General features: G+C 34.4%; 1 long non-coding RNA gene across 2 annotated transcripts in view; it reads right to left on the reverse strand.

Annotated features, from left to right (window-relative positions):
• LOC136826169 (uncharacterized) overlaps positions 1–20000 on the reverse strand; it is a 159519-nt gene that overhangs the window by 118243 nt on the left and 21276 nt on the right. For both annotated transcript variants that reach the window (XR_010849531.1, XR_010849532.1), the window contains one exon: positions 10327–10525. This is a non-coding gene — a long non-coding RNA (uncharacterized lncRNA). The remainder of the gene's footprint in view (positions 1–10326; positions 10526–20000) is intronic.

The following is a 20000-nucleotide window of genomic DNA, read 5'->3' on the forward strand; positions in this document are numbered from 1 at the left end:
ATATATATATATATATATATATATATTATATATATATATATATATATATATATATATATATATATATATATATATATATATATATATATATATATAATATCTGATGCCCTTAAATTGCAAGTTCCTGCAAAGGTATATCCGACCTGAACAGCATTGTAATTACAATCTGAAATTACGCAAGGCCTTTAAAATAAGGTCGGTTGTTCTCTTCTTAATGATGCAAATTTCCATGAATTTATGCCTGCCGGCGAACATGCAATTTCCAGTGTACCTAACTGATCATGATACCTGGGCTGTAATTGGTAGATTAAGGCTAAATTGCAACAGGAAATTAAATTATTCAAATGAATGTTATTTTCCCTTCATAAAATGAGGCATTGCAACTTAACATGTTCCTAAAATAATCAGTTGCAATGGAATCATCGTAACATGTAAAATCACTTTTCACGTAAAGGTGAATAACAGTTAAGAGACCATTACGAATAGAAAGGTACGTCGACATTCAAAAATAATTAACGTTCAAAAGACACTTGATTCTACAAATGTAATTACCGGAAGGGGTTTAATTACAGAAATGATAAAATGTTGCTCCATAACTGTAAAATTTACCCAAATGTCATTGTCCCTCTGACGAGCAAATACAAATTAATTCCTTACAGTATTATAAGAGGAGTTTTCATATCTTTTTTTTATCTTTTTAATTATGGTCGAAGATTAATTGTTATTATTGAAAACTTTTCATAAACATCTATTTCCTCTGACAGTCCTTGGCAAATACGTTTCTTTTAATTTTGGTGAAGAATGTCAAAACCAAAGGATACAGGAAACTATGAAATTTGTAAATACAAGTATATTTTGTTTTGTTTTTAATTGTCTGCACTTAACCAAAACCATAATGGGAACAAAAGAAAATTAGTGCCACCAATCAGGGGAAAATCAATCACAGCCTCACACCTAAAAGAATGGCATTCGAACATTTCACATTTCTTCTGAAAACTAAAAGAACGTTACTTAAGCCCCCCCCCTTTTTTTTTATTCTAATCCCTTCACTGCAAGCCTAGTGTAGCTGTGAAATCTTCTGACCTCCAAATGTTCAAGCGAGGAACAAATTCATTCTTGCTCTCCGCTGACGTCGCCTGAATTTCAGGTGTATCGGTTTTATTTTCTATTTCCTTCGTATTTATTTAACTCGTCTCTCTCTCTACAGGCTGATTTCTCTTTGGAGTTCTCTTGCAACAGAACAGAATATAGAATTTAGGCCAAAGGCCCAGCGCTGGGAACTGTGAGGCCGTTTCAGCGCTGCAGGGGAAACTGACAGTAAGATGGTCTGAACGGTGTAACAGGAAGAAAAACTCGCAGCTGCACTATGAAACAATTGTTAGAGGGGGTGGAAAGTCAAATGAAAGAAAGAGAATATGAAAGGGTGGAAAGTCAGATGAAAGAGAATATGAAAGGAAGTACAGTAAAAGGAATAAAAGAGGTTTCCAGTTAGGGGCCGAAGGGACTCTGCAAAGACCCTCAGTTAATGCCTACAGTGCACCACGTGAGGTGCACTGACGGAACTCTTCTCCTACGTGGGGAGGGGGGGGGAGCCTCTTGGATTTACAGTCTGTTGACTCTGACCATAAGGGTTGTCAGACGAAGATTTTTAAGAGAGAGAGAGAGAGAGAGAGAGAGAGAGAGAGAGAGAGAGAGAGAGAGAGATAAGCCGCTTCGACTTAAGAAACTAACAGTCCTCCGTTGTCTGTTCTCTTTCTCTTGTTATGTATTTTTTCGTGTCTTCCTAAACAAAGGCGTGATTCTTCCCTTAATTATGCTAAAGTGATACATTTTCTTAAAAATTTTCTGCCTTCGAGACCCGAGGCCTTTGTGCGCCTCCTTCTGCAGAGTTTAATGAGAAAAAAATTTCTTGAGTCTTCTGAGAATTTTTTTCTGTTTTATTCATAAGAAAATAACTTGATTTTTTTTTTTTCGTTTTATCTTGAATTTTGTTTTGTTGTTTACGTTACTTTGCTCTCTGAACCTACTTTATGAATACGTACGTGTAAATCAAAATCAGTTTTATCTTAATTTCTCTTGTTTTGTTTTAGATTAACTTGACTTTCTGAATATTTCGATAATGTCTAGCTGGACCGCCTTAATGAATGCGTACACATAAATAACCTTTGACAAAAATCTTCGTTTTAAATACAAATTTGTTTACTTTTCTGTAAGAAAAACTATTGTGCCGGTTTTGTCTGTCCGTCCGCACTTTATTCTGTCCGCCCTCAGATCTTAAAAACTACTGAGGCTAGAGGGCTGCAAATTGATATGTTGATCATCCATCATCCAATCATCAAACATACCAAATTGCAGCCCTCTAGCCTCAGTAGTTTTTATTTTATTTAAGGTTAAAGTTAGCCGTAATCGTGCTTCTGGCAACGATATAGGATAGGCCACAACCGGGCAGTGGTTCAAGTTTCATGAGCCGCGGCTCATACAGCATTATACCGTGACCACCGAAAGATAGTTCTATTTTCGGTGGCCTTGATTATACGCTGTAGCGGCTGTACAGAAAACTCGAATTGCGCCGAAGAAACTTCGGCGCATTTCTTACTTTTTGGGAAGGGGGGGGGGGTTGCAATCTTACCAATCAAACACCCCCCCAACTCCAACTTAATGACATTACTCCTCCAAACTCGACTGATCCATTTAAAAGTGACATTTAGCTCATCATGATTAATGCTTAATTAAATTGAATTGGATATAGAATTTAGGCCAAAGGTCAAGCACTGGGACCTATGAGGCAATTCAGCGCTGAAATGGAAATTGACAGTAAAAGGTTTGAGAGGTGTAACAGGAGAAAAACGCAGCAGTTGCACCATGAATCAATTGTCAGGAGAGGGTGGAGAGTAAGATGGAAGAAAGAGAATACGAAAGGGATACAAAAAGGAACGAAAGGGGTTGCAGCTAGGGGGTGAAGGCACACTGCAAAGAACCATAAGTAATGCCTGCAGTGCACCACATGAGGTGCACTGACGGTACTAACCCCCTACGGGGATCATCATAAATAGTTCATCAAGATTAAAGCATAACACGACGGATGGATTCTTAGGAATAATTTATGTTCCTCTTGAGATGTTTCTCGTATCTGTCAAATCGAAGCCTCTCTAGAGTACGTTTCTAAGTTGAGACTTTCGCAACAATGATCTCTGAGATTTTATGATAGTTTGGGTGCGCCAACACTTCATTAAAACATGTTAAAAACATGTCGGTGATTATTGGACAGATATCACGAACATGTTGGAGAGAAGTTAATGACTTACTGGTATCTGTGACCAGTGACTCATACGAGAATCCAGCACTAGCCAAAGGTTCATTCTACACCCACAGTCACCGACTTGTTGTCAACTTGTTAGTTATATGTATGAGATAAGTTTCCGTCTTGTTTCTGACATTTTTCTCTGGTGCAGACGTACCCCTACATAGCAACTACTTAAGCTCTATAAAAACAATAATTACGATATCAATGATGAATTACAACGTTTTCTTTAATTAAACTTAGGAAATGTCTATGGAAAGCCATTTTCTTATAACTTAACCTAACTTAACGCAGACTTTTTATCTTTTTTTTTAATTACCGTTACTCTGTCCTATGATATTGGCATTTAGTAAAGAATATGCCCGAATGCGTAACGATTGTAATTCCAATTCTTACGCAAGCGTCGTAGCGTTATCTTTCATGGCACGATATAATGGCTAACATACTAGCAGCACTTACATCTTATTCAAGAAAATCATGAATGTGACCGAAAGTGACTGATGGTTTAGTCATTAACAAATGCCGAAAGTAACATGATAATATTCGTCTACTGTTGCAATATACTGTACATAACAATAGGCAAAATTTACAAGAAAAACACGATACAATTCCAGGCACTTTGAACATTAAAATACAAGCACCAAACAACTGAAGAATGTCGATCAAAATTCTCCAAAAAATCTTGATATTCATACACCATTACCAGAGAATGAAACGCTTTAATAAACACTAACATACACAACAACAGACAAAATACACAAAGAAAATATGATACAACACCAGCCACTTTTAATAACAGCAAAGCACAAGCTCCGAGACGACGGAAGCTGCCCATTGCTTTATGATGTGTTAAACGAGACGACGGTGCTTTCGCGGCGAAGCTAATTATTGTAATGAAAGCTGAATGTAATTATCTAATTACCCTGATGAACAAGAGTGTAATTTTACGGATGGCGAATATAAGAGGGATGCGAATAAGGGCAGAGGTAAATCTTACGGCGAGGAGATTTTATTTATTTTTTTTTTTTGCTTGGAAGAGGAAAATGAGGGAGGGAAATCTCATGCACTTAGGTTAATCACTTGAGAAAGTAAAGTACAAAAACAAGTGGTGTTCTGTCTTCCCTTCCGTCATTCGATTTCATGTTTGGTGGGGAAACTCAACGGGGAGTTTTCTCGTCTTTTTCAAAATGATAAGAGGATTTGCAAGCTGAATCTTCACATTCTTTACAGCGCTTCTTGCATGATGCACAGTGCAGACAGACGAGGAATCTTTCTCGAATTGGAAATCTGAGAGACAACAATTAACAGAGGACATCTCTTAAAATTCATACTGAAAGTCAAATGGATAACTTGCATGATTTTTGCAGAGGTATAAAAATTTTCGACCATAAGGCGAAAAGCTTTAGTGATTTCATTCTCCCATACTCTACCTCGTCATAAAAGCCACATATTCATTTCGGAGTTATTTATTGCATTCTAAAGTCTACGTTGATAATATTTCCAGCTTCACCACTTAGTCTTATCAAATTATTTTTACTTCATTCTTTATTTCGCCACGAGTATTAAACTTTGCGTTAATTTCATTAATGGCTGCAATATTCCCTAAACTGCAATGAAGTCTATTTTGAGTGTATTTTTCCTATCACACCTTTGTACACATGAATTCCTCTTGACTGCCTGATCTTAAAATTTTTACCAATTTCCTATTATACTACCTCGACTCAAAATTTAACTATCACGCCTTGAAAGATGTTCTGATCTCATTCAGGCACTTCATTGCATCGCCTCAAGAATTTTCTTAACTAATCTCAAAGGATTTTCTAATCTCATCAAATATTTTACTACTTTTCTCCAAGAATTTGACGATCTCATTTAACACCCTATTCTGAGATGATTATCTCTTTTCAATTAACATTTAAATTCCTTGTCTTGAGTGACTTTCTGATCTCATAAGCATTTTATTACCTAATCTCCATTGAATATTTAACTTCCTGGCCTACAAAAATATTAGGATCTCATTCAGTATTTAAACATCTAATCTCAAAGGACTTTCTCTTGCTCAGCACCTATCAACTTGAAGGATTTTCTGAATTCATTCAGCTTCTCATGTCCTTCTCACACAGTCCTAAAATTTCACAGTGGCCATTATCAATTTTAAAACCTATCTGAAATTCAAATTGATCTCAGGTCTTTTTTAACTCCCCCGTCTTATGCAATTTTCAGTTCAACTTCCTCGTCTTATACAATTTTCAGTTCATTCCATAATATATAAACACTTTCTATGCTCCACGTTTATGTCACTGCTAGGTCATCCCTATTTCAACTCTCTCTTAAAGTTTGCATGGATTTCATTCCTTATTTTACTACCTGTTAAAGCCTACACTGATTTGATATAATTCTTATTTAACTAACTCATATTAAGACCTACATCCACTTCATTCCCCATTAACTGCCTTGTGATAAAGTTTACAGTTGGGTTTCATTCTTTATTTCACTACCTCATCTCATTCCTTATTTCACTGCCTCCCCTAAAAGTCTACACTGACTTTATTCTTTATTCCCTAACTCATTTTAAAAGTGTAACCTGAATTGCATTTTACCTACGTAAATCACGTTTTCAATTATGATATAAGCTACAAAACAATTCTATCACATGCTATAGTAATATTGAAACTTCAGGTATTCACTTTTTAAATTACGATATAAACTACAAAACAATTCTATCACAAGCTATAGTAATATTGAAACTTCAGGTATTTACTTTTTTTTTTGTAAAATATAAAACTTGAGAGCAACCCAGCCAAAGACAGAATGTATTGTTATCCAGACCCTTATGAAAAATTAAAGGATGTGGGATTTTCAGACGAACGTTAGACTGCTTTATTTCCGGTATAATATTATCATTTGCTTCGTTGAAACTGACAAAATATATAAATAAAATAATAGCGCACCTTGTGACGCAAACGAACTAGAAAAAGATAAACACCCTGGGAGCTCATCAGAATTCAAAAGTTCAAAATTTATTCAGAATTCTAGAAACTCTTCCTAAGACCACAGCTAATCCACTTTCATTTTCATCAAAGTTCATAAAGGATCCGATGCAAAAATCCTCTTATCTCTGAAATTCTTCCTTCTCCTGTAACAGACTACTACAAAATTCCCTTGAAATATTAAGGACAGGAAAACAAACAGGCAAACACTTGTGAATATTTAACCTTCATCTACCTGGGTTAGTCGAGGTAATTTAAATAGGTGGAAAAACCGTACTTTATCTAATTACAAAATTAAGCTCTTAGGTATAATTATTAGGGTGGAAAAAGAATATCTATGGGAATTTCCTAGGGGATAACTGTGAGTCAAGTTGCAATAATAAAAATTTCTCATTTAGAAATTTGAATGTAACCCTAAGCTTTTATTTTCTAATTTTATTCAAGCCCCTAATTAGACTAATGTGCTCTTATAGATATCATGTTAGACTGGGGTTCGTATTATTCAGATTATATTTATGAAGTTTCTTAGTTAAACTAAAATTCAAATCGTGAAAGAGAAAGTGTTGAATATCACAGTTTTCTAGATAATAGAAAGGGCAGAAGATACATAAAAATTTCCAGCTTACATACTCAAACTTCGTGTCACTTAACTGAATATCAGAAGAAAATGAAATTCTCCGTAATATATACAGAAACGTTCTCAGATTCTTGAACGGGAACAAAAAAATTCTGTGACAGCATATACTGTAATAATAAAATAAAGATATACACACTAGGTGGATTAAATCCAAATTAACACAGAAAAGGCTTCAGTAAGCTAAATTACCATTCATTTATTTGGAACCAAAAAAAAAACCTCTCGCTCAACTCGGAGTTAAAAGGAACATTAATTAACTTCGTAAACGTTTTCCATTCTCTGGTCATTGAATTTTTAATGACTGAAACTGAACATAATTGGTTGTAAATCGTAACCGTTTTTTCGGGGATGCAGCCTCTGACTTTTACCGTCCTCATCCGCGTGAGAAATAAAACAATTATCTGTACCAGTTAGGAGTCTTCGTTACTCTTCAAAAGAACGTGCCAAGAGGATTTGCTGCAGGATGGCAATTATCTGTCGTGATAACTTTTACAGAGCGTTTTCAATCTGCCTCTTTCTCCTCATTTTTATATATATATATATATATATATATATATATATATATATATATATATATATATATATATATATATATATATAGGTATATATATATATATATATAATATATATATATATATCTATATATATATATATCTATATATATATATATATTATATATGGTCATTTATATATACAGATATATATATGTATGTGTAATATATCTATCTATCTATCTTTTATGTATATCTGTAGATATATATTATAATGGTCATTTTTTATTAGATATATATAAATTAATAACTTAATGGCCTTTTATGTATATATGTATATATATATATATATAATATATATATGAATATATATATATATATATATAAATATATATACTTAAAAGGCCATATACTACAATTACTATATATATATATATATATATATATATATATATATATATATATATATATATATATATACATACATACACTCGTTAGGCCCGAGTTCGACTCCCCGGCCGGCTAATGAAGAGTTAGAGGAATTTATTTCCGGTGATAGAAATTCATTTCTCGCTATAATGTGGTTCGGATTCCACAATAAGCTGTAAAGTCCCGTTGCTAAGCAACCAGTAGGTTCTTAGCCACGTTAAATAAGTCAAATCCTTCGGGCCAGCCCTAGGAAAGCTGTTAATCAGCTCAGTGGTCTGGTAACACTAAGACATACTTAACTTTAACAAGAAAAATGAAGGTACTTACATGTTCGTTCCCTAGCTAAATACCTTGTCATCAACCCCTTTTCAGACTGCTTATTACATACAAGTAGTAATGGGTTATATATAGCAAGTACAAAAATCCAGCCAATAATTCTGCCTTATGTACATTTTATTATGGAAAAAGAAAGAAAGTAATCAGTTCTCACATCCATGCTTTTAAAAGCATCACGAATTTGTAGCCCTGAATACGCTGAGAATGAAACGGATATAATCAGTAATGCTGCGAGAAATTCAAAGATACTGATTCTGTATTAGACAACGCATTAAGAGCGGCAAAAAAAAATTAAATAAATAAAACTTTTTTGCTAATAACGAAGAAACTCTTAACCCAAACGACTTACTTTCATTAAGAAAATTACGTTTTGAAAATCTAAAATACCGCCAGATCCGTAAAATTCTTACCCCAACCAAAAACAAGAATAGAAAAAAATAAACTTTTGATCAATGACATAACAGCTAATTTTCCTTTGTAATAATGTGTAAGAAATGAATATTCTATACATTATACATTTCATATTACATGTTAAATAAAATATACTATGCAAGACATACTATTTATATATATATATATATATATATATATATATATATATATATATATATATATATATATATATATATATATATATATATATATATATATATATATATATATATATACATAAAAGCATCATACGTTACATATGAAATATGAAATCTTAAATGACCTTTCATTAACTTCGGGATGAGGAACTCCGAATGAATACCACATTGACGCTACCTCGAACTCACCATTAACTGAATAATTAAACAACCCCCCCAACACAAAATAGTCCTGAATTTCGCAGCAGAAGAAAAACTACGGTAAAAATCACATTTGGTAGCTAAAAAAAATCAAGAATGAATAAGTAATAAGAGTAGTGAAAATGGAATTTGAATTCCACATAAAATGCGAGGTATGTAAAACATATGCAATCCACAAAACCATTTCTTGACGTACCAGACAAAGGGACACATGAATTCCGCAATAAAATAAGAAAAATTATACAAATATAGCGTTGAACCTTACGTTCCGTAATAAAAAAAATCAAACTAAATTCTGACAGAAAATGAGAAGACTAACAAGAGTGCACTCATGAAGCAAACACTGAATACAAAAATCTGAAATCATGAGTAGGCCTACCACATTAAAATATCAATGAGGCATAACAAAATTACAACATAAACTTTCCAATAAATAAGAAATATAAAATACGAGCTTGGAGGCGCGCGCTACGATGCGCTGGAACCCTGTGCTGCCCGTCATGTCTCCCCTACCCTTCCGATCCCCTACTTACCAAGCCCACACCTGGGCGGACAAACAGGTTTGCAAGAGGAGGGTGGATGTGTCATGTCCCCCATACCCTCCCGATCCCCTACCTACCCCGCCCCCAACCGGTGCGGACAAACAAGAAAGATCCACTCGGATTTTATTATTATAGATAAATAGTTAGATATCCACCCAAAAAATTCCTACCTCCTCCTGACTATGAGAATCATGACTAAACACAATCAGCAATTGTACAATGAATCAGAAGAATTGTAAAACAGGCACAGTGGCTTTCCCTCTTAAATGAGAAACATTACAAAACTTAAATCTTAAATCTTAACCTCCCCCTCCCCTGACCCATATATAACTACATGCATTTCAAAGAGGCAATTTTACTGTGCACGAACAAGGAATCTTTATAATTATGCATCTCCGAACACCTTGCGCAAGAGACATAGATAAAACGATAACAGTAACTCTACATTAACTGAGAAATACGTCAACAATAATCTATAAATTCTATAAAAAATGAGGGAAAACACAATCTTTAGATAGGTGTAAACTATCAAAATGTGTGAAAAATACATACCTCTAACCAGGTCTAAATTTATTATGGACAAAACTCAATTCAACGATGACAGACATAATAACTAAGAGAAAAGATGAAACTGTACTCCAACATTACACATTAAGTGAGAAACCTGACATAAAATACAATCCTAAACACGACACTAAGTTGGAAATAACAGATAACCAAAAAACAAGAAAATGCTATAAGCGTAAGTACAAAGAAAAATTAGCACAACAAGAACAATGCAACTGGATAACAGTTGAGCTGCACTTTACCTTTGCTGCTGGAAAGCCGCGTTCAGGAAGTCTTCTTATCAAAGGCGTTACGTATTAAATCACCACCACAAATCATAAACGTAACTAATCAGTGGACGGCCAGAGTTTTCAATTAAGCGAATATTCACTACGTCTGGCTACGGGGATTATGAAATCCCTCTGTCGATGACTGGCTCCGAACTCAGCGATGTTAAATCACCTGAGAAAAGGTAAACAAGCTGTTAGTGATTAAGCGCTTGGGCTCCAAAGAGAAAGTTCTGTAGTTCGCTGGGTATGTGTAATTGGAAGTAAAGCTCGTAGTTTTTTAATTACTGATATGAAAACAGCTTGATGAAACATTTTAGAATGAGGCTACAAGCTTCACTCTCTAGTAATTATGTTCTGAGGGGAGTAATATGCCAACAGCATTTGGAATTTCATTGTGGTCGTTCATCCTATTATTCCAACAAACCCAGAGCTGCCTAACTGCTGTCTGCATGTGTACACAAATACACACACACACACACAAATATATATATATATAATATATATATATATTTTATATATATATATATATATATATATATATATATATATATATATATATATATATATATATTCTGCCATATGCCTTCTCCATTCATACAGGGGTTTCACACTAGAGGATATTTCTTAGCCTTCCGGTTCTCAACAAGTCTTTTGGGATGAAGTTGGTAGACCCATGCGATTTCTAACCCTGGCAGCTGCCATCACAGTATTTTATAACAAAGTTGTTTATAGCACAACATGCCCATGACCCTCTATGCCCAGGAGTCAATTTGAGGCTTCTCGCGTTTGTTGGGAGGTTATAACAGAAAATTTGGTTGGGTCTGTAGAGGTCTTAGACATGTAGCTGGGGTATTTTTAATACTTGGTTACAAATCAGTTGAAATTCTTAGTCTATATGTTCTAGAAAACAAGTCCTAAGCCCTCGGAATAGACTGTAGACTAAGCCTAATTTAACTGAGACATCGTGGTAACTGAAAAGGCAAAAATGCCGGACAATGCAAAAGTGGGTTTTCTGTCGATAGTATGCATTTATATTATGCGTTACTTCTTATGACTGTATGACATCAGAATAGTAATTTTGTTCTCTGTTGCCATTCTGTTTTTAATTCGTACTTGTTACTACACTGCTTAATCTGGAGAAAAATGAATTCAGAGCGCCTCAGCCAGGATTTCACAAATCAACATGTATACATATCTCGTCCGAACCATGTCCGTTGGTTTAACGGGACTCATTGTCACAATTTCAAAGTATTTTTTTTTTTACTTAATATGTAAATTAGCAAGCTCTGAACTCACAGGACTGCCCATACTAACGCCAGACTTCCGTATGTAGAAAATTTATCCAGCTGAAAATTGTTAAACACTGTTACTAATTTTACGATTTCATTCAAACTAGCGGGACATTATCCGAGTGAGGCTTTAGTTTCTATGATAAAAACTGCAAGACATCTTTTATAAGTTCTTTGGTGAAAAGAGAAAGAATCAACATGTAGACTTGATAGCCTGACATTTCTCTGGGGTATATAAGCCTCTCTGGATGCGTGGACAAAGCCTTCTATTACGTGGAAGGGAGAAAACATGAATAAAATGGAGAGAGGAGACCCGATAGCCAATTTGAAATTCTATAATTGAATGCTCCCGCACATGAAACTATTGGTCTGAGAGGTAAAATATCTTTGTGGGTTTCTGGCAGGCCATAAAAATTGGGAAGTGTCCGATTAATTACTTTAAATTTCGCCAACAGTTCAGTACTTTCTTTAATGTCGTTTATTCATCTGATTCTTCACAAATTAATTTGTATATTTTAGAGAGGATTTTTATGAGTTAATTTCTCTTGGGTGTTAATATCAATTTAGAGTTCATCGATTCTGTATCAAAAAGAATCCTTTATCCATAAAAATAATTCTGCCATTTTCCTCTGATTACGTTGTTTAGTTTTAAAGCTAGGTTTATCACTTACCATATTTCCAAGCCCAACAATAAACTTGATTTTATTAAGATGTTTAACAAATATATCCAAATCTTCTATCGTACCCCATAAGATAACCACATAAAAAGTTAAATGAAATAAAAGATTTATAAAAGTTAAGATAAACCACATAAAAGTTAAAATATAAAGTGTGTAAGTCCTTTTGCTTTTGACCGTCCAAAGACTGCCAATAAAGCTGTAGTTAATATCAAGAGAAAAATCTCAAAGACATTATTGTATATAATGTCCTTTGTCTTACCTGTAATAAATCTTATATAAATGGATTTAATCGGCAAATCTCCATGTCAGAAAATACTTCAACATAAACGTTCAACTGGAATCTGTTACGCATCGTTTTCAAGATCAACGGTCGGGTCAAAGGTCAAATGACAGAATCCACCTTGATCTAACGAACAAGCACAAGGACCACCTCCAAATATCTTGGAACTGACAGTATATTTCTGAATTAGCCCTCCTTTGTATACATATACAGTACGCCCTTTGTCTCTTTAAATCTATTACCTGTCCGAAGAGAGGAAACGGCTGTTCCCGGAATTATAATATGCTATTCTTCACGAGGGTGTTTTTAAGGGCATTCTTTACCAAAAACACACACATATATATATGTATATATATATATATATATATATATATATATATATATATATATAGATAGATAGATAGATAATATATATATATATATATATATATATATATATATATATATACATATATACATATACATATACATATACACACACATGCAAAGGGTTTCCTAAGCTGATGGAGGTTACTGTGAAATTGGAGAATTCTGTCGAGCCAATATAGAACAGAAATCACTAATTACTGCTACTAATTATATCTTGCGGTTCTACGGATGTATTACTCTAGTGAGTCCATAATTGTCGTATCTATTTATAACAGCTTTCCTGAATTAGAAAGCAATCAGAAAGTCCAGACTCGCACAGCGCCAGAATGGATACGTGTGTGTGTGTGTGTGTGTCTTAAATGAGAAAACAGCTGTACTGGTTCCTTTGTACTTTGAGTTTATTGGGGTATATATTTCTTTATTTGCTGCTACTGTCCAGTATTATCTTTGCTTGTTTTCAGAGCTAATGTTGCTTGCTTGCTTTCTCTCTCTCTCTCTCTCTCTCTCTCTCTCTCTCTCTCTCTCTCTCTCTCTCTCTCTCTCTGCGTCTGCCTAACACACATTTTATATATATGTATATATATATATATATATATATATATATATATATATATATATATATATATATATATATATATATATATATATATATATATATATACTGTATATATATATTATATATATATATATAGTATATATATGTGTATTTACATGTAAATATATATACTCACACCCACCACACATATACATACTATATGTGTGTGTGCGCGCGCGCGCGTCAATTTATACATAAAACGGACTATTTATGTATATCAAAAAACGTATTTTCTTTTCATTTTCTGGTTAAGCTTTCCACTGAAAGCCATTAACGCGAGAATACACGAAGAGGCTTTCTTGGTAAGATCCGTACCAACCCACAGAAATATCTGGAATTCCTAATCGGGAAAGTAATTCATTTTTCCCCCAAATGAATTATAACGGAAGGGCTTGATCGAATTAAGCGGATAACGGCTAATAAATAATTGGGGTTAAGTCGGAAACTCAATATAAAAGCCTAAACATGCAGCACGGAATTTAATGAATTCAAATTCATCTTTGGAAAGTTCGTCCTTCTTCTTCTTCTCTCTCTCTCTCTCTCTCCATTTATATATATACCATATATATATATATATATATATATATATATATATATATATATATATATATATATATATATATATACATATATATATATATATATATATATATATATATATATATATATATATATATATATATATATATAACCTCTATCTAAATTTATCCTCTCTCTCTCTCTCTCTCCTCACTAAATTTACATATACACACACACACACACTCTCTCTCTGTCTCTCTAAATTTAAATCGCAGGTGAAGGTTAATCGCATCGGCTCGAAAACCACTGCGGCTTTCGGATTTCAGTCGCAAAATTACATTTGGCTCTTCATGATTAAAGGATAATCAGGTTGTGGGTAATTAAGATAATGTACTCTCGCGCGATAAAGGTCTCCTATTTACCCCATTGTGGTCATAATGAGTCGACTTTATCACCTGAGGCAATGTGACCTGAGGGTCCGTGTACGTTTGGCAATTGGTGACTCGGCATCGCCTTAGGTGATGCTTCTCTTGATTAAGAGGTAATTTTTTTGTTTGTGGTTTTTCTGTCATAGGTATGATGGAAGGGAGGTTGTCTATTAACCCTTTTTTAAAATCTTATTAATTTTCGGATTTGGAATTTGCTTTCTAAAGTGAGTAGTATGAGAGAGAGAGAGAGAGAGAGAGAGAGAGAGAGAGAGAGGCGTTATTATTTTTGTAAATTATTTATTTTTTAGGTTTTCCAATATGCTTTCTCAATAGTAAGTAGGACCAGAGAGAAAGTGTGTGTGAGTATGTGTCTTCTGACTATGCATATTAATTAAAATAAATATAGACTACTAACTTGATGCTAATCGTGTTGAGAGAGAGAGAGAGAGAGAGAGAGAGAGAGAGAGAGAGTAAATCATATATTAATTTTGCATAAATTCTTCTCATTCCAACATCACTGTTTATCGTTGTTCAGTGTTCTGATGAAATTTAATTTTCGATAAAACTCAACGAACACCATCGTCTTTATAACTGTTAAAGCACTTCCATACTTTGAAATTATCTTAAATTCAGGTGAAAATTTATCACAGGCTTCCTTTGAATAATTACCATTTGTACACTGAGAAAGGTAACTACAAACTGAATGCATCCTAAAGTATGTCTCAAGTTATATTTCCAATACGACAAACATCGAGGACTTGCATAAAATCATCAAATAACTTAATCTCATAACATCCAACTTATAAATTAATTAGGTTACGTCCATACTACCGTAAAACATGTCATAAACAGGTCTGCAACTTATTGCATCCATAATACAAACAGGCTGAAGACAAGTCAACAGCCGAAAGTGGAGAACGAATCATTGGCAAATGCTGGATAACCGTATGAAGCGGTGGTTAAGATTACCAATATGTCGTTGACTTGTATTCAACCTGTTTGCGATATGTGTCCGATAAGTTAATCAATGTGTTTGTGACATGTTTTACTGTAGTGTGGACGCATCCTGTGGGTATCTTACGGGGTAAAATATGCTCAAAGTTATGAGTGTGCGTTGGTTTGCGTTAAATGACTGACTAACCACTGAATTTATCTGTTTGACCTCAGAATGCAGTAAAATGGACAATATAATATAAAGCTCAAGTTGTTGCTTGAATGAAGAAAGGTTATATAACTAAACAGAAAGCAGAGGGGAGAAAGGTTGGCCGTCTGATAGAACACAAGCGGCTACCAGACTGAACATTGCATGGATTACCAATTTCCACAGACAAGCTAAATCCGGAACGATGTGATTAGACGGATTTACGGTGATAGGGCACGCGGTCTCTTAGTTTGTGAACAGTGAAGTTTCTCTTGGTTAAATTATTCAATTTAATAGGGTGAACAATGTAGACAATTTGATGTTTAAAGTTTTACTGGTAACTGACAGATTAATTAACATGAATTTAAAACAAAGACTATAATGTGTCCTACAGTAATAAGAGACACGTTAATAGAATTACTTCATTTAACAGAACGAACAAAGTAGTTAATTTGCTGTTTAACGTTTTACTAATAACTGACATGTTAAACAACATGAATTTAAGATTAAGACTGTGATGCGCCTTACAGTAAGTAATAAGGGACACTTTAAAAGAATAATCTGGTAAAACAAAAAACTGGTGACCACTGACATCAATCGATGGAATCCAGAATAAAATAAACTGGAACTCAGTGGCTTTCGGAAGTCAATACTGTGTTCTGAAACAATGATGGCCTTCGCATAACAGCCCTGTCCTTTCTGTACATTGTTATTTTGGTGACATGAATTATTCCTCTACCACAGGACACTACCTGACCTCTGCCGGCCGCTCTGGGACTAATGTACAAACATTGAAAATAAAAGAATATCGATACATTTCTCTATACTATGATAAAAACACCTTTTCCTAGTTCACGTTCTGTTATGCGAAAAACTGATCAAAAAGTATATTATCAAAAGTATATTCAAAGCATATTCATTTGTTAGCTCAAGGTAAAAAATGAATAGTTATCTGGGTAGGAGATATCACATTCGGTTACTAGAATAACAAATCCTTGATCAAATTCGGAATCTTTTAACTCATCAAAGTATTCTTTGAAATGAATACCCATAATGTTTGACGCCAGCAATTAACATAATTTCATTTCTCCTTATCTAGATAAACGCATGGAAAAAATACAGATACTAATTTCCTTTTAAAATGTAGACCAGATGATCTTATTTCAACAACGTCACAAAAATGATTAACTTACAGGTATTTAATCGTTAATGCTACAGGTGAATTAATCGCCACGGTATTCACATGAAGTGTTGTAATCCGTTTCGCAATGGGCGTACCATATTTTATTCAAGGATGAGCTTAAATACCAAGTTATATTTACAATAAAAAAATAAATAAATACATAAAAAGCGCAACAGAGCAAAGACGAATGACGTTTGCGCTGAGACAGAATGATTATGAATGGCTGGAGGTGCGAGAATTAATGAAGAGATGCTTCATCAGATGCGGATCATGGAATAGGCAAAACTGAAAACGTTTAGCTGTACTGAGTAGGTGCTAAGTCAGAGCTCTTCCTGGCTGAAGTGATAATGTAAGATAATGAAAATTCGGTTTTCTCAGATATATTCGAAATACATAACTGTATTAGGAAGACTTCCGAACGTGGATGTCCATAATAGTTTTCTATTATTTTCCATGAGGTGAAAAGAATGAAGACGACCCCTATGAAATTCTGATCATAAGAACGCCTGGGGGTTTCTGCTCTGCATGAAGTCCTTACTTTGGGGCTGCCCTCCCCTTAGATCCCAAGGCCCTTGCCTGACCAGCTGATTATGCTTCAGGTCTGAAATCCTTCAGAGAACCTGAAGCTAGATATCCTATCAAGCTAGAACCTTCTCCTTCACGAATGACTTCCGAGGGAAGCCCACGAGTGCCTCTCCAGCCAGATGGGAGGACCTCCCCTTGGGGCAGCCACTAAGGCTTGAGGCCCAACGGAATGGACGCTTTCTTTAGGAAATCTCGTGGGAAGGATGCCTTTCGGCCTAGTAGGGACCTTGCCTCCTTCCTGGAGGGCCTCTGTGAGGGATGCATTCCTTAGGAGGCCTGTTTTACTGTGACATGTACAAATTTAACTTATGAACCCGACTCGTAATTGGGATTCTCAAATATACTTCATGAGTTAATTTATTGCTGTTGTGTATCTTCATTTAAGTTACCAATAAACTTTCATATTCATGTCTAAAACAGAATATGTATGCAAGCATTTATGATACTACACGCACGCATATACCCATTCAAACAGACTCGCATATACATACAGACATACACACATGTACATACAAACACACACACAAATGTAATCAGACTACAAACTAAAGTAAATGAATTTTTTTTAAATATTTATTTCGAAGTTCCAGAGAAACACGGCTCTTAATTCCTTCATTATACTTCTTTCATTCAATCACTTATTACAGGGGCAAAATTAATAAACTGCTTGCATCTGGGGTGCGTCTCAAGCAAATGAAGATCAGCTGGCTAAAATTCATGTTAGTGACTGACAGGTGTCACTCATCTTCAGGTAACCTTCAGGACAGAAGTGTTCCTCTCCTCTCTCCTTCTGACTGTGAAAATTGCATGGCGAAAGATTCTGCGGTTTTGTAGCACTGACCAGATGCAAATCTTTACCTGATATATAATAAGTGGCAATTAGATGTAATCTCGACCGGTTTTGCTCCGGGGCCTTTTCAAGAAAACTTCTGAAAATGTCCTAAGGCGAAACAAGCCTAGAATATGTTTAATATCTTCATTTTGCGCTACTCACCATTTAAACATCTACTGTATATATATACACGCCTCCAACACACACACACGCATATATGTATGTATGTATGTACGTACGTATGTATATATATATATATATTTATGTGTGTGAGTGTGTACGTATATCTACTGGTTACTTTCACTACATACGTATATAATTATAATAACCACAATGCCCTCTAAACCTCTTCACACTTTCTGGATGAGCTTGTAACTACAAAGCCTGAGATCCAAATGCACGTATGTGTATTGTATATATACATACATACATACATGCATACATACATATATATATTATTGTGAAAAACTGAGTATTTAAAAAAACTGCATTTATAACATTTAGATATTAAAATATTCATGGGGGACTATTGCTGATTACTAAAGGCAATCTCATTTCAAAACTTAGGGCAGACAAGTTCATAAAGGTGTCTTCTTTTCAAACCTTGTCGGACAGCAAAGGAAGTTCTAAAATCTACTGTCAATTTTATTTTCTAGTGAATTATTCTTGTATTTTTTCGTGGTCCTATCTTTTCGACTTTTATGACAAATTTTACAGAGGAAAGCGAGAGAATCCAAAGAAAAAATATCTCACCATTTTTGGCATCAAAATCACAGCTAACATATTTCATATTTTCGTTTCATTTTTTATTGGATGGGGTGGACATTCCAGTTCCCTGGATAAACTCTGGGCTAGTGGAAGCAAAGACGCGGAGGGAATTGGGTTTGGTTGTGGTGGTGGTAGTGGTGGTGGTAGTGGTGGTGGTGGTGGTGGTGGGGGGGGGGGGACCGGGATGATCATTTATGAACGATACTGAAATAGTTATAGTTAAAGGGTGTAAATAAAAGGAATATCTGGCCGCAATTCACTGTCACAGAAATAGCAAAGGATCCTCGCCTCTAAAATGATCAAAGGAATAATCTAACAATGAAGACAAAAAAGAGGACTGATAAGCTTTGTAGTTACAAATGAATAAATCTTACCACTACCAAGTGAATAAGGTTACTTGTCAGACATTTCATGATCACTACATCATTTACATTAACTTATTTCCTATCTATCTCCTACATATGCTGTTGTTTTTGTACATCCTGTCTTTTTCGTCCTTTTACTGGGAATGTCTTTGACAACAATAGTCACAGCAGTGGAGAATATCTTACGAATGGGGAACGAGTGACCACTAAAGCCAACGAATGAGTAGTGTTTCTCGAGACCGACGTTGAATGAGTAGTGTTTCTCGAGAATGATTCATGTTTACGGAAAAGGAAATTTGCTTTCAAATGCCAATTTTCCTTTGACTAAGCAAATATATATATTTACTTTTCCACTCGTATGTTATTGATGTTACCTAAATGTGCTTGAGTATTTGTTAAAGGTGGAACGAGAGTTTGAAGGAAGTCTACTCAAACTTTAGTCCAGTGTTAATTACATCAGAACACATAGCAAAAACGACAATGAGCAAGGAGCAAAGAAAAAAAAAGACCTTTTTCCTATACACATATAAATGCAAATATATATACATACGTGTATAATATATATATTATATATGTTATATACATATATTATATAATATATATATATATATAT

Source organism: Macrobrachium rosenbergii, chromosome 40 (assembly GCF_040412425.1).
Source record: "Macrobrachium rosenbergii isolate ZJJX-2024 chromosome 40, ASM4041242v1, whole genome shotgun sequence".
Classification (NCBI taxonomy): domain Eukaryota; kingdom Metazoa; phylum Arthropoda; class Malacostraca; order Decapoda; family Palaemonidae; genus Macrobrachium; species Macrobrachium rosenbergii.